The sequence below is a fragment of the Schistocerca piceifrons genome, chromosome 2 (genome assembly GCF_021461385.2).
Source record: "Schistocerca piceifrons isolate TAMUIC-IGC-003096 chromosome 2, iqSchPice1.1, whole genome shotgun sequence".
Classification (NCBI taxonomy): domain Eukaryota; kingdom Metazoa; phylum Arthropoda; class Insecta; order Orthoptera; family Acrididae; genus Schistocerca; species Schistocerca piceifrons.
In genome coordinates, this window is record NC_060139.1 from 1,102,362,162 (window position 1) to 1,102,385,390 (window position 23,229).

A 23,229-nucleotide genomic window follows, 5' to 3' on the forward strand; every position below is an offset into this window, starting at 1 on the left:
CAGGGAGCGTAGCAGGCAGCGCAAATGTCTGCCTGACCACAGCTAAAAGGGGGCAGGCCATCAAAATGTGGGCCACTGTCAAAGCCGCCCCACAGCGACATAGAGGAGGGTCCTTCCGGCGCAGTAAATAACTGTGTGTCAGCCGGGAGTGGCCAATGTGGAGCCGGCAAAGAACTACTGAGTCCCTGCGAGTGGCTCGCAGGGATGACCGCCACACAGCCGTCGTCTCCTTGACAGCACGGAGTTTATTGCGCATTGTCAGTTCGCGCCATTCATCATCCCATAGCGCCAAGATTTTGCGGCGGAAGACTGCCCGCAAATCAGTCTCTGGGAGGCCAACGTCCAGAGATGGCTTACTGGTGGCCTCTTTCGCCAGGCGGTCAACATGTTCGTTACCCGGGATACCGACATGACCGGGGGTCCAGACAAAGACCACAGAGCGGCCGCAACGGGCAAGAGTATGTAGAGACTCTTGGATAGCCATCACCAGACGAGAACGAGGGAAACACTGGTCGAGAGCTCGTAAACCGCTCAGGGAATCGCTACAGATAACGAAGGACTCACCTGAGCAGGAGCGGATATACTCTAGGGCACGAAAGATGGCGACCAGTTCAGCAGTGTAAACGCTGCAGCCATCCTGCAAGGAACGTTGTTCGGAACGGTCCCCTAGAGTGAGCGCATACCCGACACGACCAGCAACCATCGAACCGTCAGTGTAAACAATACCAGAGCCCTGATACGTGGCCAGGATGGAATAAAAGCGGCGGCGGAAGGCCTCTGGAGGGACTGAGTCCTTCGGGCCCTGGGCCAAGTCGAGCCGAAGACAAGGGCGACGAACACACCATGGGGGTGTATGCAAAGTAGCCCGAAAAGGAGGTGGAACAGTGAAAACCTGAAGCCCAGAGAGGAGCTCTTTGATGCGGACCGCTATTGCACAACCAGACCGGGGCCGACGTTCTGGCAGACGGACGACCGATCGCGGGAACAGGAGACGATAGTTGGGATGCCCGGGCGAGCTTAGAACATGGGCAGCATAAGCGGCCAGCAAACGTTGGCGTCGGAACCGCAGGGGAGGTACACCTGCCTCCACTAGTACGCTGTCCACAGGGCTGGTGCGGAAAGCACCAGTGGCAAGGCGTATCCCGCTGTGGAGAATCGGGTCCAGCACCCGTAACGCAGATGGGGATGCTGAGCCATAAGCCAGGCTCCCATAATCCAGACGGGACTGGATTAACGCCTGGTAGAGCCGCAACAGGGTAGAGCGGTCGGCGCCCCAGCGGGTGTGGCTCAAGCATCTCAGAGCGTTTAGATGCCGCCAACACGTCTGTTTAAGCTGCCGGATATGAGGCAGCCAAGTCAACCGGGCATCGAAAACCACCCCCAAAAACCTGTGGGTCTCCACCACAGCAAGGAGTTCGTCGGCAAGATAAAGCCGCGGCTCAGGATGGACTGTTCGGCGCCGGCAGAAATGCATAACGCGGGTCTTGGCTGCCGAAAACTGAAACCCATGCGCCACAGCCCAAGACTGCGCCCTACGGATAGCGCCCTGTAGCTGACGTTCAACAGCTGCAATGCCAGTAGAGCTGTAGTAAAGGCAGAAGTCGTCAGCATACAGGGAAGCGGAGACAGAATTTCCCACGGCCGCAGCAAGCCCGTTAATGGCTATTAACAACAGACAGACACTTAAAACAGAGCCCTGTGGCACACCGTTCTCCTGGACTTGGGAGGAACTATACGAGGCCGCGACTTGCACGCGGAAGGTACGACACGACAGAAAATTGCGGATAAAAATCGGCAGAGGACCCCGAAGACCCCATCCATGGAGCGTAGAAAGAATGTGATGACGCCACGTCGTATCGTACGCCTTCCGCATGTCGAAAAAGACAGCGACCAGGTGCTGACGGCGGGAAAAGGCAGTACGGATGGCCGACTCCAGGCTCACCAGATTGTCGGTGGCGGAGCGGCCTTTACGGAACCCACCCTGAGACGGAGCCAGAAGGCCCCGAGACTCCAGTACCCAATGCAAGCGCCGGCTCACCATCCGTTCAAGCAACTTGCAAAGAACGTTGGTGAGGCTAATGGGACGGTAGCTGTCCACCTCCAGAGGGGTCTTTCCAGGTTTCAAAACGGGGACGACAATGCCTTCCCGCCATTGCGACGGAAACTCCTCCTCGACCCAAAGACGGTTGTAAAGATCGAGAAGGCGCCGCTGGCAGTCCACTGAAAGGTGTTTCAGCATCTGACAGTGGATGCTATCTGGCCCAGGAGCGGTATCAGGGCAAGCAGCTAGGGCACTGCGAAATTCCCACTCACTGAACGGAGCATTGTAAGATTCCGGGTGGTTGGTGCGAAACGAAAGGCTCCGACGTTCCATCCGCTCTTTAATGGAGCGGAAGGCCTGGGGGTAATTCGCAGAAGCGGAACTCATAGCAAAATGCTCCGCAAAGCGATTTGCAATGACGTCGGAGTCAGTACAAACGGCTCCATTCAGTGAGAGTGCAGGGACGCTGGCAGGGGTCCGATAGCCGTAGACGCGTCGGATCTTGGCCCAGACCTGCGATGGAGTGACATGGAGGCCAATGGTGGACACATACCGCTCCCAGCACTCCTTCTTGCCTTGGCGGATGAGGAGGCGGGCTCGCGCACGCAGCCGTTTGAAGGCGATAAGGTGGGCTAAGGAGGGATGTCGCTTGTGACGCTGGAGCGCCCGCCGGCGATCTTTAATCGCTTCAGCGATCGCAGGGGACCACCAAGGCACAGCCTTCCGCCGAGGGGACCCAGAAGAATGGGGAATGGCAGATGCGGCGGCAGTAACGATGCCGGTGGTGACCGATTGAACCACCGCATCAATGTCATCAGTAGAGAGAGGCTCAAAAGCGGCAGTGGAGGAAAACAAGTCCCAGTCAGCCTTATTTATAGCCCATCTGCTAGGGCGCCCAGAAGAGTGACGCTGTGGTAGTGACACAGGTCGTCATGCACACTCCATTGGACAGACGGTAAGAGGCTATGGCTACAGATGGAAAGGTCAATGGCGGAGTAGGTGCCATGTGCCACACTGAAGTGTGTGAAGGCACCATCATTTAACAGCGAGAGATCGAGCTGCGACAATAAATGCTCAACGATGGCGCCTCGACCTGTGGCCACTGACCCACCCCACAGAGGGTTATGGGCGTTGAAGTCGCCCAATAGCAAGAAAGGTGGCGGCAATTGGGCGACCAGTGCAGCCAGGACATGCTGCGAGACATCACCATCCGGTGGAATGTAAAGACTGCAGACGGTAACAGCCTGTGGCGTCCACACGCGCACAGCGACAGCCTCTAAAGGCGTCTGGAGAGGGACAGACTCGCTGTGCAGAGTGTGAAGGACATATATGCAGACGCCACCGGACACCCTTTCATAAGCTGCTCGGTTCTTATAATAACCCCGATAGCCACGGAGGGCGGGGGATCGCATTGCCGGAAACCAAGTTTCCTGCAGAGCAATGCAGAAGAAAGGGTGAAGGCTGATAAGCTGGCGGAGCTCAGCTAGATGGTGGAAGGAACCGCTGCAGTTCCACTGGAGGATGGTATTGTCCATGGCGGAGAAAGGCGTGACGGGACTGGGAAGGCAGATTACGCCGCTGGGTCACCTGCTGCCTCCGATTGAGCACCCGTGCTAGTGCTATCCATGGCGTCTGAGGGACCGGCGAGATCGAGGTCCTCAGCGGACGCCAGGATCTCCACCTCGTCCTCAGACGCAGAGTCCTGTGGCGCCTCCTCGCTTCTGAATGGCTGGTCGGCACGTCTCTCTGTCTCTCTGTCTCTCGCCTTTGTCGAGCGCCTCACTTGCTGTTGCGTTACATCCCCATTCACTGCGCTGTGAGAGACAGCCGCCAACACTGTCCCCTTCGAGAACGGTTACAGACAAAGCTGCGTGTATAGAAATCTGCAGACCTCGCAAATCTTACAAGGTCTTGACTGCGGCGCCTCGGGTCGTGCGACCCAGGACCCACTGCCACGAAACCTGCCCACTTTCCCTGTCTTCGTCTAGAGGCAGTTCGGAATTGCACAGACCCGTTGCGACCAGGTCGACGCTCTTACCACCAGCCTGACTAAAATTTTAAATCTTCCGGCGACTCTTTCCTACACTTCAGACTCCAGGAAATTTCTGCATACGCTGCTGGATTAGCATCTCTGGGAGAAAGGATGCGGCGGAGCCTCGCAGTTGCTTCCCACGCAAGTGCAACGGGTGTGCGAGGAACGAGTGTGTGCTCTCGAAAGGTGGAACAGCGGTGCCGCCGAAGTGCGAGTAGTACTGAGGCGAAAGACAGATCTGCCGGTTGCAGACTTGTTAGCGACAGATAAAGACGTTGCCAACGGTTCGATTCTTCTCACACTTTGCTGCATAATGAGTATTTTGTTGTGGATTGTGTACAAATGTTGCTGTAGTCGAACTCGTCTGATATCAACTAGGCAGTACGTGCTTCGCTTACGGAACAAGTGACTGAGAACGAAGACAGATCCAGAAGGAATAGCCTCATCCATTATGCAGCGACAAAACGGAGTTTTAGACTTTATGGTACACGCACATCCTTCAGCACAGTGTAAACGGTAACTACGACAAACGTTTTTAATAGATTTCCGTAAAGAATTTGAGACAAATCGCAGGTTTTAAAATTTTCCTCACCGGCAGATTCCTACTCCCTGCTGGAATACTTTCGGTGAACTTGGTTTTTTATTATAGAAAAAGTTGCTCACAGAAATAAACTGAAAAGTAGGAAAATGAAATAAGAAAACAAAGGATTTTTTAAAAATGTAAAAATTAACTACGAAGTCATAGTACTAGTTGCTAAGTTTTTTTTATGTAGGGTAGTTTATAGCTTCGACTGTACGGAGAACAAAAGGAGTAAGCAGTGCAGTGGAACTGGAAAATTAAACATAATTTTGACAACTAAGTTTCGAATATGCACCAAACGGGTAGGTGCAGCTTCTCGCATGCAACAGTGAGATTTTAGCGTCTAAAGGGAAAACAGTTCAAAAAAGTTAGGATTCGTCAGGAAGCAAAGGAGACAGGGCATGTTGGGAAATTCCTGGACAGACACGAATAAAAAAAAAAGTATGTGGAAACAGGATGAGCAGGTTAACTGACTGTAACTGTAACGAAAACAGACTGCAGGTGGACGGAGGGAAGGTGGCCACGTGACGTCACAAGGCAAAGTGCAGGCGTCGAGGGCGCGCGCAGCAGGCGGGCTGCGGCAGGCAGCCTGCCGGCCGTCGCGCCACACCTGCACTTTCAGTGTCTCTCCCAGGGCAACGTTGCCGATGCCAACAGCTGGCCACCAACTTACTCCTCACAAAGTAGGAATGACACTTTCTATACTTAAACTCCGATGACGAGTGGGTCCGGTGACTTAAAACAGTTCCCCACGGTATTATCTTTCTACTCGTATTTCACTGCAGGGGCACCGCGGGGTCCACGCCTTGCCCCACAGTCGTACTGCCCAGTTTTTAGAAGTGGGCTGGGGATGGAGGGAGGGGCATTAATCGTTACCAATTTGCAATTGAGAGCACTGCTGTAGATTAGTTTCACGCGGCCACCACCGGACTCACCTTCTGCGGGCCAGCTCTGCCGGAAAGCTCGAGGAAACACGGCCGCCCCGCCAGCGGCTCGCCGGACCTGTGGACAGTCACACCACACTGCGTTACATCACATTACATTACAACTTACAGGCATCTGCTCATCTGGTAGTCTCCGGGACAAACACCGCTGTCTGTGCTAGCCTGTACTGAACAAGCCTCTTCATCTCTCAACAACTTCATCCACACGAACTGATCCCTGTCGCCGAGATTTAGTCTCCGCGGGCAACTTTTCTCCACCACGCTTCTATTCTGGTCTCCTGTTCTCGTCTGCACTGTTCGTCTTTTACGAGTCCACTTGGTCACAACGCCACACTACAAATACATTCACAAAAATATTTCCTTACATTTAAATTTATACGATCCAGTCACATTAATGTGATAGTCGGCTATCTTCGACGTCAACGTCCAATAACCGCTCACAGCAGTGGAGGGTACATAAAACGTATGGTTGGGACTAGGAAAAGAATGCTTTCGTTCTCGTAATGCGGGAACAGAGTGATTTATCTGACGTCGACTTTCGGGCCGAGGGTGGAAGCATTCGTTAATTGTTCGGGTGTTGCCGCGGTCAAACTATACGGTGCACGGCAAAACAGCTCGAACCGAAACCGGCACCGGTGCAACGACGGTGCATCGAGGGCCAGAGACGAGGCCGGGTGTGGCGGTGTCCACGGACGAGCGCACACGCGCCTGTAGAGAGCTGAGCGCGGGGCTGCGAACACTGGCCCCTCAGCGTGTGGGCGCTCGCAGCCGGCGCCTGGACGCCCACTGCGACCGGCGGCTTTTTCGGACGAGTCACGCTTTATGCTTCATCGCCGTAGGCGTGTACGGCCCTGCAACAATTCTCGGAAGGGGCCAGGCCGGAGCAGGCAGCGTTACGATCTGGGGTGTGTTTTTTTGTCGTATTTCCTGGCTCATCTCGCCATTCTGGACGGGACAATAAATCACCGTAAGCATGCGTCTATCCTTGCGGAACACGTACAGTTTGTTTTTCCTCGGCACGATGACTCGGAGAAACAGGACGATGCAACACGTCACACAGCTCGCAGCCTACTGTACTACTTCACCGGTCACAAACAGCCCGCTCCCCTCGGATTTAAAGCCAGTGGAGTGCAACTCGGCACCTCAGCCTTCCAGAACCCCACTGAGACTCTCTGCACGCGTCGCAGCGGCTCTCCAGCGCCGGACAAACGGATAGAACCGTACTCCGAATGGCAAATCTCCTGACAGGCTGCAGCACCTTCATTAAACTCCTGCGACAGTCACGCTCAAGAAGGGGTGAGGCAACAGACTGGAAACAAATTCACAAGGATTTCCTAAGGACGTACGGGGGCGTGTTACTGTGACTCTAAAGAGGTAGGACAAAAAACTTACGTCAATACAAAATATACACCAATAACATGAAACTTACCCAACTAAATTAGACGAGAAGTGTCTTAGTGTGGACGGAGCTAATTAAACCAATAGAGGAGGAATCAGCTAACATACCGGGTGAGCAAAAAGTCAGTATAAATTTGAAAACTTAATAAACGACGGAATAATGTAGATAGAGAGGTAAAAAATTGACACACATGCTTGGAATGACATGGGGTTTCATTAGAACAAAAAAGTATTGCCAGACGCGTGTTAGATCTCTTGCGCGCGTCGTTTGGTGATGATCGTGTGCTCAGCCGCCACTTCCGTCATGCCTGGCCTCCCAGGTCCCCAGACCTCAGTCCGTGCGATTATTGGCTTTGGGGTTACCTGAAGTTGCAAGTGTATCGTGATCGACCGACATCTCTAGGGATGCTGAAAGACAACATCCGACGCCAATGCCTCACCATAACTCCAGACATGCTTTACAGTGCTGTTCACAACATTATTCCTCAACAACAGCTATTTTTGAGGAATGATGGTGGACATGTTGAGCATTTCCTGTAAAGAACATCATCTTTGCTTTGTCTTATTTTGTTATGCTAATTATTGCTATTCTGATCAGATGAAGCGCCATCTGTCGGATTTTTTTGAACGTTTGTATTTTTTGGTTCTAGTAAAACCCCATGTCATTCCAAGCATGTGTGTCAATTTGTACCTCTCTATCTACATTATTCCGTGATTTATTCAGTTTTCAAATTTATACTGACTTTTTGATCACCCGGTATTTTGCCTACAAAAACCATACATTCGCAATGGGAAAATACGTGGCAATAGAATGTAAGCACAGGTTCCACACGAACAAAGGCATCACTCGTCGCGACAAACACACCAATAACACCGCGGAACACGGAAAACACAGTAACATTAGAAATCACACTAGGCAGGGAACACGGGGTAATCTCTTCCATGTATGCTTAACGTTCACTCGAAATAGAACCATTCACAAATAAAATAAGAGGGATCACAAAGTTCGACAGAGGCAATCGCTTACTAATACACATCGACGTCATTGCACACTTGATGTTACGACATGCCAACAGACCGAACGCCAGAGGGCAGAACGTTGCACACACAATAAACGAATGTAACCTTTTCGTAGTGAATAAAGCGAAACAACCCACCGACCTATGTGGATATTCAGGTGGAACCAGCAACTTTGACATTATTCTGGCAAATCAAATATCAGACGCACACACCGTAAACTGGCGCGCCCTAGACAGTAACAAATGTGATCAGAAAGTGACAGTAACAAAACATAGCAACCGCTAGTGACACACACACAGCACCCACGCTTGCTGCTACACAAGGCAAACTGGAAAACTCAGAGAGGAGATCAACTTGCGCTGATTTCAGAGTTTACACAATGACAAATATACTATAGAAATCTCAGTCAGCTGCCATACCAACAGCAAACGAAAAACGGGAACAGGGAATGCCATGGTCCACAACGTTGACAAGACTCCAGAAATACTCAAGAGACTGCATCAAAGGGCAAAAACAGCACAATAACGGGGAATCAGACTCCAAATCTATCGCGACGCTAAAGACAGGCATAAAACCGAACCTAACACGACAAGAGAGGATGACTGGCACAACTTTGTGTGGACTCAGTTAGAAAAGAACACTTAGAAGATGCAACAAACCCACTAAAGAGTTAGTCTACATTACACTTGTCCGTCCTCTGCTGGAATATTGGTAGGATTGACAGAGGACATCGAAAAAGTGCAAAGAAGGGCGGCTCGTTTTGTGTTATCGCGCAATAGGGGTGAAAGTGTCACTGATATGATACGCGTGTTGGGGTTGCAGTCACTAAAACAAAGGCGATTTTCTTTGCGGCGAGATCTATTTACGAAATTTCAATCACCAACATTTTCTTCCGAATGCGAAAATATTTTGTTGACACCCACCTACGTAGGGAGAAATGATCGTCATAATAAAATAAGAGAAATCAGAGTTCGACGGGAAACATTTAGGTGTTCCTTTTTCCCACGTGCCATTCGAGAGTGGAATGGTAGAGAAGTAGTATGAAAATGGTTCGATGAACCCTCTGCCAGGCACTTAAGTGTGAATTGCAGAGCAACCATGTAAATGTAGATGTAGACTCTTGCGTCTGCGCCAACATGGAGCATGCGAGAGAATCTGATTAGTATTGCGTGGTCCTCCTCGGCCAGATCACTCGGCATAATGTTTCGACTTCTCGAATAGGCTAACTATACATACCCTCGTAGCCGTCACAATCGTATTCTACAGGCTCCAGTCAATACTCAAAAGCGTCTTTCGAATACACGAAACCTGGTACCTCAATATACCAAACGCGCTCTCCACTATTCAATGAGCACGACAAAGCCTTTAGGTAAAAACTTTACTTTCCTCATTATTGGTGACTTTACATTTTGGGAAAGGTCACAAAGTCTTTTATTAACGGAAGTGCCCCATCACCTACGAAGACATAACGACTTTCATTCTGTTGTCCAGAAAGTGCTTTACCTCCCGGTATAGTTAGCACAGTCCTATCAGTCGGCTGTTTCCCTAGAAGTTAACTTGTAATGATCATCAGCAATAGTCATTAAGGCCGGCCGGAGCGGCCGAGCGGTTCTAGGCGCTACAGTCTGGAACCACGCGACCGCTACGGTCGCAGGTTCGAATCCTGCCTCGGGCATGGATGGGTATGATGTCCTTAGGTTAGTTAGGTTTAAGTAGTTCTAAGTTCTAGGGGACTGATGATCTCAGAAGTTAAGTCCCATAGTGCTCAGAGCCATTTGAACAAATAGTCATTAAGGCTACACGGCAATGCCGTTAAGAGCCGAAATAAGAGGAACACGACAACAGAGGTTTTCTCACTGGAAAGCGTCTTCAGATTCTCAGTTTAATTTCACTTTCTGTCAAACTGCCAGTTTCTCCTATGTGTAAAAATTAAACGCTGAAAGGAGAACTCAAACCGAGACTGAGAAGTGACGGGATGGATGGACCTATTTGTCTCATTTCAGTTCTTAGTATTCCTAACAAGGGAAGCCCCCCAGCACGCCCCCTCAGATTTAGTAGTAAAATGGGCCAGTGTATAGGCCGTCAAAAAATGAACACAGATCAAGGATGAAAACAGGAAGGTGTACTGAACTGTGAAAAAAAGAAGCAAAATAGAAACAATGAACCATCCAAGGTCGAGATGTGTAACACTGAGAGGATAGCAAGACCTACGAGGTCGTGGCTGTATGGTCACGGTGTTGGATTACCAAACAGCCCACCCTTATTCAAATCTGATGCGTGCCCATTTTTTTCCCACATAATTGTGAACTTCCTGTCCGGTCATTGACGTGTCCGTTCTCCTTCCGTAGTCTTGACAATTGTGATACTACGCATTGGTTATAGAATACGAGTCATGTGGTAACAATATATTACCGTCCCAAGTAAATATGGTGAATAGTGAGAGCAGGCGAGATGCTGCATAGACCTCTCACAGAAATGAAAACAACAAATAAACGGGTGTGAACTATATTAGAACAAAGGAATTTAAGAGTTGAAACTTCCAAAATGGAACACAAGAGTCATACCATGTAGTAATTGTGTAGAACAAGTAGCAAGTACGTACATCTGGAGGTCCCTTCCTTTCACCTGACTGTTGCAAACAAACGTTACACCACTACACAGACACAAGTTTGAATAAAGCGAACAGAGACCTCTGTGACCAGAGGGACAATTCATAACTTTGTGAAAAAAAAGAGGTACGAGGGAGATTTAAACACGGACCTCTTACTTCGGAACTCAACACAGTGGCCACACAACCGAAGCGCAGGGGCTGTTGAAAATTGCTCGATGTTGCACGTGTTGAGCTTGGGCCGTTCGTCGTTTCTGTTTCGCTTCCTTTTCACAGTTCAGAGCACTTTCTTGCTGTTTTCATGCCTGATCTGCATTCAGCTTTTGACGGGCTATGCACTGGTCCATCTTATCACTGAATCTGTGAGGGGCTGCGGCAGGGAGTTTCCGTCGCCAGTGTAGGCAAGCACACCGTGGGCCCCTGTCCGTTCGCTCACCTCAGTCCTCTTGGCGATCTTGCACACAGTGCACACGTACAACTCTCGCTACATCCAAGTGTCACGATTTTGTTATTAAGTTCATCGACATCTGTAAAACTTTACCGTGTTTGTGGAACAAAATACACGTACGGTATCACAAACTAACAGTAAGGAAGCCTCTTTCACTCTCCTATTAAAGAAATACCAGGAATACGATAAAATGGCTACATAAGTCATGGTAAAGTCCAAAATTTATATCCTATGCTCAATTTACAACGAAGAATTTAAAAAGTTAAAGGCAGCGAAAGAGCTGCAGCAGGAACAGAAAAGCAGACAAACCATCACTATGGTATTATGATCTTTCGTTCGTCAGCGACACACAGCCGACTGCAAACAAGTGTTAATACTACGGACAAAGCTGCAGATACATTTTTATTTCACATTGCTACTTTATTTAAGAATTGTTTATCTCCACCACAAAAAATATTCAAAATATGTCTTTTGTATTTAGCCATATTGCCTTTCAACTCCTTCCCTCATTTACAAAATATTCCACAAACTTATTTCAACAATATTTGGCACCATTACCTACATCTCGGCTGCCGGTGACGTCTTGTTGATCTACCAGGCCTTGCACTTTAGTAATCTCATTTGAATTCATACCATCTAAAACGGGCGTAATGTATGAATGCTGACACCATATTAATAGGAAATTGTGAAGACAACTGCCTGTCAAAACGAGGATATTCATATGTTTTACGTCATATAAATTTATAGCAGAATGGAAAATTCTAAATTTATCTGACGGAATGCCGAACGCATTTTCGACAATTCTTCTAGTACTCGATATTCTGTAGCTGAAGACCATCCGATCGTTTATTACATAGTTTTACAAAGTTTCGCATTAATGGAAATTCTTTGGTTTCCCACGAATACATACCGTAGCTTGGTGGTACTATCTTTTGGATTTTCATTAAAATCAACTGCAAACTGTTGGTAGTTAATCGTTCGCAAATGTTAGTATTAATAATTACGACCCCATCTGATAGACTTCCATTTGTTTCTACATCGTGCACGAACAACAAACTCAGAATAGCAATTAACAAAACTGTTAACTCACTTCTAAGAGGCACACTGGAAAGAAAGCCAATTATAACGTTAAAAAACACATGGAAAACAGGGAAGCTGTGACAAGACACTTCGGTATTTATACTGACGAACATTTACACGTTAGCGAACATGCCACACTAATAATTAACAAGGTGACGAAACTCATACACAAAACTTGCAAGACGGAATACTGTACGATACGGACTATCCCTATAGACAGTGAGGACACGTTACACAGACAGTACTCTTTGAGTCAGTAACCTGTTTTGCGCCTGCTGACAGGGCACGTCGTTTGTGCCTACATAAGCATAAAACCACTGTGAGGCGCTGCCAGACGAGTGTTCTGCAGAGGATCTCGGTGGCTGTCGACATGACCTCGACTGAGGCACTGTGTGTGCTACTGGCAGTTTCTCCTACAGACACTACAACTGTGCCGATTTTCGGCCGCGAGTGTTAAGGTCGATACTGACCTCGCCAGAGACACTGGGGGCGCCGAGTTGGCGGCGTGTGGCCCTCTGGCGGCGAGGGCTGGAGGACTAGACAGTGCCGAGCGAGACGGGCGGAACGGCACAGTGTTGGGGTCCGAATTGTGCATTTAATAATTTTGGCACTCTGTGGTTGTGCACTAATGGTGAAACCGTGACGCTTTGGAATTCAACGCTGCTGTGGAACGATAAGCCGCGGGCTCTGCAATTGCATGGACGCAATTACTGCGAGCTGTGACCGATGTCGTTTGTGGGTGTTTTCCCACGGCAGGTAAGGACAGCGTGGGCCGAACCTGAACACGATGTGCTGTGGCATGTTCGCCCATAATAAGGACGTCACGATACTGGAGAAGAAAGTAGTGGAATACGGTACGTGCATTAACCTTCAGTGACTTCTGCGGCGTTAGTTTGCTTAACTGTGTGGAGATTGAGCAGTAACTGTCATTTTTCAAAGGAACTGGCGAGTGTGTAAAAGAGTGGCAAATGCCGGATGAGCGTTGGCATAAAGTTATTATATTTCTTATTTGTGAACATAATTTTGTTATCAGGATTACTCACTGGATAGATTTGAAATTCAGTTCTGCGCTGTAATTCAGCGGGTTATAAATACTGGAATTTACCGTATCTACTAATTGTGAGTTTTATATACTGTATGTTTATCTGCGTGTTAAATGAGAGTTAATTTTGAAGTTTGAAAGGTACCTTTCTACCATTACGATTCTGTAAGTTTTTATTTGGAAGTGATGTTGTTTGCTACTGTTATTGGTTGATGATTTATTACTCAAAGGACAAGTTACTTAATCAGTCTTTTATGAAGCGTTTTAAGAAGTGCACGATGGGGGTGCGAATTGTCGTCCACGAAGACGAATGCCTCGCCAATATGGTGCTGATACGGTTGCACTATCGGGTGGAGGATGGCATTCACGTATCGGACAGCCATTGCAGTGCCTTCCATGACCACCAGTGGCGTACGTCGGCCCCACATAATTCCACCCCAAAACATCAGGGATCCTCCACCTTGCTGCACTGGACAGTGTGTCTAAGGCGTTCAGCCTGACCGGGTTGCGTCCAAACACGTCTCCGACGATTGTCTGGTTGAAGGCATATGTGACACTCATCGGTGAAGAGAACGTGTTATCAATCCTGAGCGGTCGATTCGGCATGTTGTTGGACCCATCTGTACTACGTTTCATCGTGTCGTGGTTGGAAAGATGGACCTCGCCATGGGCGTCGGAAGTGAAGCTGCGCATCATGCAGCATATTGCGCACAGTTTGAGTCGTAACACGACGCCCTGTGGCTACACGAAAAGCGTTATTCAACACGGTGACGTTGCTGTCAGGGTTCCTCCGAGCCATAATCCGTAGGTAGCGGTCATCCACTGCAGTAGTAGCCCTTGGGCGGCCTGAGCGACGAATGTCATCGACAGTTCCTGTCTCTCTGTATCTCCTCCATGTCCGAGCAACACCGCTTTGGTAACTCCGAGACGCCCGGACACTTCCCTTGTTGAGAGCCCTTCCTCGCACAAAGTAACAACGCAGACGCGATCAAACCGCGGTATTGACCGTCTGGGCACGGCTGAACTACAGAGAACACGAGCCGTGTACCTCCTTCCTGGTGGAATGAGTGGACCTGATCGGCTGTCGGATCCCCTTACGTCTAATAGGCGCTGCTCATGCACGGTTGTTCACATCTTACGGCGGGTTTAGTGACATCTCTCTACAGTCAAATGGACTGTGTCTGTGATACAATATCCACAGTCAACGTCTGTCTTTAGGAGTTCTGGGAAGCGGGCTGATACAAAACTTTTCGTGTGTGTGTATATATTATTAAGTATTATCACAGTCAAGACAACATATGTAACAGATGTAACCCTACACATAGAAGGTATAAAGGGAAGAACTGTGCAATCATACCCAAGCCAGATTGGAATCTCTTGTTTCTTCCATTAAATACACTCTTAATTGTAATTTAAAATATATCCACAGTCTATTACAATTTAAGTTAGAAAGAAGTGTATGTATAGATTTGTATCTTTAATATTTTTATTTATTATATCCTTTTGTAAAAGTCTCAAAACATGTAACATTAATAAAACTGAATTTGTATAATACGTAAAAATCAGACAATGTACGACCTGCTATATAACACATAAATAAATAAAAAGAAATAAATAAAACTATTTTGGTGGGCGATAATGATCCGCAACCATCCGATAAGCAATTACTGGACATTGTAGGCCTTTTAGGTCTGCGACTGACTAAGTATGCCGCTGCTCTAAACACACGTTTGTCTCAGTACTCAACTTGTGACGACTGCCTGCCGCAGGCCTACCTCAGTGCTGTCTCTCGTACCGATTTTGTGATTTTCAGCTACGAGGACTGTTTTAGAATGGCAATTTCGGATAATTCTATGTGGTACTGTACGACAGAGAAGTCATCGCTGCGGCTGAAGGGCCGCGGAGAAGGCCGCCTCTGCCCTCTGCCAGCTGCCGAGCGGAGCCCAGCACGGGGGGTGCGGTGCGTGCAGCGACCGGACGCTGCTCGGCTGCAGCCCCCGCGGCTGCGGCTGCGCCCGGCCCGCTACGCGGCGTACACGAGGCTGGCTGGAGGCGCCACTCTCGGTACACTGTCGCGAGCGTCTCCCGAGAGCTACGGCTTCTTTCTCCCAAAGATCCGCACTTAAGCTGTCGGAGCAGGTAGGCGACTGTACCGCGGTGATTGCACGCACCCGGCCAGCTACCGCCGCCCGCTGTCCCTGCCGTGTACCGCCGTGCGACCTCCTCCGCGGGTGCTCCCCACTCCCCCACAAACCTCCCAGCACAGCCGAGCCTTCCCTTCTCCCTCCCCACTGCACATTTTACCGCTCTTCCCGTTCCACACCGCTTCCATGCGCGACCCCGAGCGTTCACACGGTATGACCTGCAACGTGTATTCCCTGCTAATCCTGTAATTGCATACTACTGCGTTCTTCATCGTCGATACGGACACCAGCTTAAATTTATCAAAATGGTTCAAATGGCTCTGAGCACTATTGGACTTAACATCTGAGGTCATCAGTCCCCTACAACTTACAACTACTTACACCTAAGGACATCACAAACACACATCCATGCCCGAGGCAGGATTCGAACCTGCGACCGTAGCGGTCGCGCGGTTCCAGACTGAAGCACCTAGTACAGCTCGGCCACACCGGCCGGCTCAAATTTATCCACATTTAAAGATGACTGCCATTTATTATACGAAACAAAAGTTTTATCCGAGAGCTCCAACGGAGTACGTCGTCAGCGACTAAGCTGATAGTACTGTTATTTATTTATTTACACTTCAAGTTCCGTAGGACCAAATTGAGGAAGAAATCTCTGTCATGGAACGTGTCAGTACATGAAATTACAACATAAAAGTAATTACAGATAAAAATAAAACGTTTATGAACCCAGATCCAGTGAAATCTTAAGTTTAAGTAAACATAGTCAACAAAATAACGTAAGGAACAGCTTAATTTTTCAAGAAAATCCTCTACAGAACAGAACAAGTGACTCATGAGGAAACGCTTCAGTTTTGATTTCAAACAGTGTGCATTACTGCTAAGATTTTTGAATACTTGTGGCAGCTTCCTGAAAATGTATGCAGAAGATTACTTCAAATCTTTCTGCAAAAAAGGAAGTGCGATCCAAATGCAGGTTTGATTGCTGGCGAGGATTAACGAAGTGAAAGCTGCTAATTCTTCGTAATACGCTGATATTGTTAATACCAAACGACAGTAAAGTATATATAAGAGAGAGAGAGAGAGAGAGAGATAGAGATGAATGTCAAAATATCCAGACTAGTGAACAGGGTTCGACAACAGGTTAACCAACTTGCAGCACTTACTGTGCCCGAACCGCCCGTTTCTGGGCCAAAAACATCCTTTAAGAATGGGAATATGATACCACACGACATAAGCGAAAGAAAAAAAGGAAAGTAGACTAATTTTCGTGTCGAACGGTGACTTACTTTAGATACCACCGTTCGAATGGTAAAAATAGTAGCATTAAGTATTTGAACAAGATCCTGAACGTGGGATTTCCACGACAGTTTACTATCTAGCTGAACACCTACAAATTTGAACTGTTCAGTTTCACTAATCATATGCCCATTCTGTGAAATTATAACGCCGGGTTTTCTTGAACTGTGTGTTAGAAACTGTAAAAACTGAGTCTTATTGTGATTTAGCATTAGTTTATTTCCTAGAAGGCATGAACTTCGGTCATGAAGTGCACTATTTGAAACCGAGCCAATCTTGCGCACAACATCCCTTACTACCAAGTTAGTGTCATGAGCAAACAGGAATATTTTGGAGTTACTCGTAATACTGGAGGGCATATCATTTATATAAATAAGGAACAGGAGCGGCCACAACACTGATCCCTGGGGCACCCCCCACTTGACAGTATCTCACTCAGACCCCACACCACAGCCATTCTAAATACTATGATTAATGACCTTTTGCTGTCTGTTGCTAAAGTAAGAGGTGAACAAATTGTGAGCTACTCCCCGTAATTCCGTGATGATCCGACTTCTGGAGCAATATTTTGTGATCAACACAATCAAACGCCTTAGCTAAATAAAAAAAATATGCCTAGCGTTCGAAACATTTTGTTTGACCCATCCAGTACCTCACAGAGAAAAGAGAATATAGCATTTTCAGTTGATCTGATAGTAAACCGTGTGATGATCCATTATCCTTGCATACACAGCCTTTTCGATAACTTTAGCGAACACTGATGACATAGAAATAGGCCTAAAATTGCCTACACGGCCACGTAACAAATCGTTCGCGTGTATTGGCTGCAACAGAGGAGCTGTTACACTTCACTGGATCATCCCCGACGTCACTTCTGCTTTTTGTCGAACACTCGCTGTCCAGTACAGCGTACGACACTTTTGTGTTTGTCATTAAAACACAGACTTAGTCTTGCATCTGCGACGATATTCTGTTCGTTTTTGCCCTGGTGGTTTGAGAACGATGTGTTACGGTATCGATGGCGTTTCGAAGTCCAGTAACACGGAACACGGCTGTTTATCTGCATCTACGTACAGTTTTCAATATATCGTCCGTGAAGCGATTACAAATTCGCATCGGCCACTTTATTCGCGTAACGATTATTTGATGGAGTTCTGCATACTTGCCTAGGCTCTTTCGAGTTTCCTTTGCGCTGACGGGCAGTGGGCAGACGGGTGTTTACGATGGAAGGCAGCCAGAGGTAACGGCCCGTCTGGCCAGATATACTGCGGCTTCCGGTCACACAGCGCCGCCACTGACTAAACGCATTAATCCCCCGCATGCTCGATAGACACTGAGCGGTCACTCGCTGCAGCTATTCCAACTCTGCGCCAAAATAGGTGCCAGTTATGAAGACGACAGTCACTGTCTTACAGATAGCGAGAATAATATGTGGATCTACGATATCGTCTACTGCCGGACGTAATGTCTCAGAAGTACTGCCGACAATTCTAAGGTGCGATCTTCGAAGCCGTATTCATCCACCGTACTCACCCGAAGGTGGTTGCGGACACCGCAGTGCATTCACTCCTACCTCAGCCCCCAGTCAGCTAAAGGAGCGCCACGTGCAGTCGGAAACACGCTGCAGCTACGTCACTAAGGTGAACACAAAATCAGCCGTTAGGCCTCGGGTTATTCGGTATACGAACGCAAAGATTTAACAACACCTGCTCCAATAAGTTAACTCTGTTAGTGCTGGCTCACACGGACCTTAAAATCAGCCAGTATAAGAAAGGAGGAAGGCAGCTGGAACACGAAATCGATGATCTCACGGTGCCTTACCTCTCACTCGGGGAGGAGATAAAACATTGAAAAGCGTGACTTCCGTATTTGTATAGTATACCATCGTGCTATTTACCTGGTATTTGGGCACTAGAGGTGGTGTCGAGGACCTTTGTACACACCGCGCCAAAAGCTATTTCACGATCAAATATGTTGTTATAATACGCTCGATAATTACAAAAAATGGACGAATATGTCACTGAGGATCAGGTTTCCTGAAGAGCTGTCCAAACGATGGAGTAAGGGAGAGCGTGTGCTTCAGTTAAACAAGGAGTGGGCTGTAGCGACTGCAGTTCCACTGGATTGTGATTGTGTGTGTGTGTGTGTCGAACGACAGATAAAACTTTTAATTACGACTCGGTTTGCGCTAGCATCATGTGTTAGCTCTCATCTAACTGCGTGACTTGGAAGTGGTGGAGGGGAGATTCAGGCCAGCGGGGCTGCTTCCTTCTTCTTCTTTTCCTCTCCCTCCTCCTCCTCCTCCTCCTCCTGCATAAATGAGGAGAGTGACGTCAGCGCCTCTTGCTGCTGCCGTCCCTCGCTGGGACGCGAGGGCTGTGGGAGGGAGTGAGGGACCCGCCCCCGCACGAGCACACTGGACTCGCATTCAGCAGGGCGACCGTTCAAACCCACGTCCGGCCATCTAGGATGAGCTTTCCCGTGATTTCCCTAAATCGCTCCAGGCAAGTGCTAGGGCAGTTCCTTAGAAAGTGCACGACCGATTTCCTTCCCCATCCTTGACATAATTGGAGCTCGTGCTCCGCCTCCAATAACCTCGATGTAGATGACACGTTAAACCCAAACTTACTTCCGTCCCTCACGTGCACAGATGAACTAAGGCGGCCGCCGCGGTTCGGTGATGAGGAATGAATATTCGTCCTCGCGGTAGACGGGGGAAGGTTAATTTTTGGGAGTAACTTGCTGTCATTTGGAAAGGTAAGGGCGGGCTACTGTACTCTTTCCTGGGGCCCCCTCCTCACGTTCCCCTCTTGCGACGTGGCAGGCTGGCGACTGGGAGGAGCGAGCCTGAGCACAGCTGGCGCCGTGACGAGTTGTAGACAGGGGCCGTCCCTGTGCAGTGGTCTCACACAGTCTCGACAGACAGGTTTTACCTCACACAGTTACATCGCAATCTTAACTTTATCCAGCAGGAAGACACCGTCAAAAGCAAACATAAACCCTGCGCTCTCTACTTTGTTGTCTTTGGGCCTACAAAGCAAGAGTTGCATAAAATGGACTCACATCGTTGCAAATTAGCAAGTAATACCGCGTCAGCAGATATGCGGGATGGGCTCTGAAACAGGTCATTTCCAGTGTCTGCTAAGGTTACACCTGAGGAAATTGGGCTTCTTACGTTCAATGACAACGGGACCCCCACCCCGCTAAACCCACACCAGTCACGTGTTCCATCCACGGCTGTAGGGATCTTGTGTGATATAAACCTCTCTCCTCCCTCCATTTCTACTATGGGTCAATAATTTATTTATTTAACCTGGTAACATTAGGGGCAAAACGTCCTCTCTCACACCTAACCACGCGTTCTACATATTTTACACTGCATATACGTATTGTATGTTGTAACAGTTTTAGAAAAAATCACAGTAGTACAGATAAGAGAGCATACACACAGTTTATTCTCGTGCAAGGCAAATACAACAATGATTATAAATTACAATAGAGTCGGTTTATACCTACAAGTGCTAGCAGCTACGAGCATGAGGAAAGGAAAGTATAAGGAAGGGAAAGATTAATATGATAACACACAGTTAAAGACTATACTGGAAGATAAGGTGGCGTAGTTCATCGGGATAGGAAAAGAGAAAGAAGAATAACTGGGACAAGACAGAAGCATTCGCTTTGCTTTTTGACACAGGGGACGCTGGCCATTTACGTTAATTTTGGGAAAGCGCTGTGAAGATGACAGAAGGGATTTCTCGAGCGTTTTCGTATATAATCTTCACAGCTACGATACTAGAGAGGTGCGACTTTCTCTTTATATTATGACAGCACGAATGATGTTTAATGTCTGAGGCGAGGTTCTGGAGTTCTCGCGCACTGAGGGACCGGTGCATCGGACACAGCGCGTGGTATTCCCGCAACTCGAGTGGCCGCATCCACCCGAACTGGGTGTACGAAACGCTGACTACACGCTCATACCGACGAATACTGCACACAAGCATTGCATTCAGCTTTAACAGTCTTGTGTTTTCACTACTTGTACCGTGACTCATTACATCACAATGATGGAGGTTCGGTAGAATAAGTGCCCGAGTTACCGTTCCACATCTGTAAAAATACGTTCGAAAACTTCCTGGGGGCACAGAGGCAAGCGGCAGTCCTCCGGCACACGGCGGCGACATTCTCTGCCCACGTTCAGTTCCAGTCCAGAATTACACCCCAGTTCGTAGCTGGTTTCTGATGCGGTGTTGGGATGCCGTCAAGTTGAACGGGAGGGAAGTGATCGCGGAATTCTGAACTTATAACTTTCCTGTGGGACATTAAGATTACTTGCGCCATTTTTGCATTTAGTTTAAGCCCCATCCTTTTCGCCTATGTTACCACAGAAGACAGATCATCATTCATGTGGGCAATCGCAGTATATATATCTTCAGCTCTGGTACTTAGGTAGAGCTGGAGGTCGCCGGCACAGAAACAATATTTACGGGAAGACAGAACAAATGAAACGTCATTCACACACAAGGGAAACAAACGTCGGTCTAAGACGGAGCCTTGTGGCACTCCTGAAAGAACGTTTCCAGAACGATGTTTCATTCCCACAGACAACATTTTACTGTCTGTTTTCAAGTATCTTTCAAACCACTTCACAGCGCTATCTGAAAAATTTAGCTGTCGCATTTTTCTCAGCAGTATGTGCAAGTTGACTATCAAAAGCTTTGCTGAAATCTAGTAGAGTCAATACCGTGGTCTCACGATCGTCCGTGGCGTATTTCATCTCATCAGTTACCTCGATTAGTGAAGTGTTTGTGCTTTCGAAAGCCTGTTGAATGCACCCAAGTGTTCAGCAATTTTGTCGTTAACATTTTACAGCAGGGCTTTGGAAACAGCAGGTAATACGCTGATTGCTCGGTAATCACGATTTGAATGCAGGTTTTCGATCTTAGGAATAAGTCGGACTATGCTTCTTTTCCATGAAGTGTGGTATATTTCATTCAAGAGAGAAAAATTAAATTTGTCAACTACGTCCTTGAAAATGGTTATGCTAATACCATCGTTACCTATTGATTCAGAATAAATTCTCATTATTGCTTTTCTTGCTGTGTTTATAGCTACGGGCTTCAGGTGGAAGCTTTCCTTGTTCTCTGCAACTTTCGGGCATCCGATTTGCCTCGAAACGTCTTTGAGCAGCACCCCAACTGTTCATCACTTGACGTAATTCTGTTGTCAACCATGGAGCAGGGGGCTGTCTTAACACGGATTGTGCATACAGGGGCACGTTAACCGTATAGAGGAGTGACTTTATTACCAAGTTCGTGGATCTTAGCATCAATTGTGGGCTTTGTAATCATTTGGTGCCACGAGGTGTCTCAGCAGTTGGCTGTTAAACCGTCACGAACAATACGTTTTATGTTCGCAATGAGTATTACGTGTGCTGAGCGGCTGGTGTCGAGGTTTGACCTGTCTCTGTTACTTTGTCAATCTTTTTCGTTGCGATCACATCTGCAAGTGTGTGGCTGTTGGCTGACTGGTATGTAGGTTTTAAGGGAAGAATTTTCATGTTGCTGTAAGGGAGTGTCTCAACAAGTCTGTGCCTATGTCTCCCACTACGTTGGTGTGTTCCAGTTGACACTGTGAGTAATAAGATCCAGTCTTGCTCCTCGCCCTTTTATTACTGTACCAGTAGTGCGTGCCCCCTCATTCCAGGTCTACGCACAGTAGTGAAAGCATTCCCAGCAGCGAAGTTATCCTACTTAAAAAATGTCGGCAAATATTATTGTAATTTATGGGGTGAAACACACTGCCGTTACAGTGTGTGACTGAACTAGAGTAATTTAAAAATATTGTTATTCTGAAAAATTGTGGTAAATATTAAAGTAATTTAAGGGGTAGGGTACTTTAACATTACACTGCGTAGCTGAATTACTGTAAATTAATGTCGTCACAACATTTTCTGTAAGCACTCCGAAGTATTACCACAATCCCTTGTATTTTCCTATAACTTTACCGCTTTTCTCCAAATATCCACACTTCCTCTCTAAGATGTATGACATAAATGATTTTAAATTTTTAACAATTACACCAGTGTGTTATTTTAACAGTTTCAAGAAATGCACCCATATCCCCTGTTGAACAAAAACCACTGTAACATATACGAAACGTATGTTACCAAAGCATTATTATTGTAAAGCACCCTCCATCTTCAGGTCACAAGGGCCCATCGGGACCATCCGACCACCGTGTCATCCTCAGCTGACGATGCGGATAGGAGGGGCGTGTGGTCAGCACACCGCTCTCCCAGTCGTTGTGATGGTCTTCTTTGACCAGAGCCGCTACTATTCGGTCGAGTAGCTCCTCAATTGGCATCACGAGGCTGAGTGCACCCCGAGAAATGGCAACAGCGCATGGCGGCCCGGATAGTCACCCATCCAAGTGCCGGCCACGCCCGACAACGCTCAACTTCAGTGATCTGACGGGAACCGGCGTATCCACTGCGGCAAGGCCGTTGCCACGTTATTATTGTATGATATCACCATAAATTCAAGTATGCACACTCACATCACGTCGCTAAATTCTCACTGTAAACAATTTTT

The 23,229-nt window shown here is 47.8% G+C and overlaps 1 protein-coding gene across 1 annotated transcript in view; it reads right to left on the reverse strand.

Moving 5' to 3' along the window:
* Window positions 1–23,229, reverse strand: part of LOC124777336 — a 798,431-nt gene that overhangs the window by 671,447 nt on the left and 103,755 nt on the right. Inside the window, exon 2 of the mRNA XM_047252702.1 lies at window positions 5,589–5,655. The gene's annotated coding sequence lies outside the window, so the exon portion shown is untranslated. The remainder of the gene's footprint in view (window positions 1–5,588; window positions 5,656–23,229) is intronic.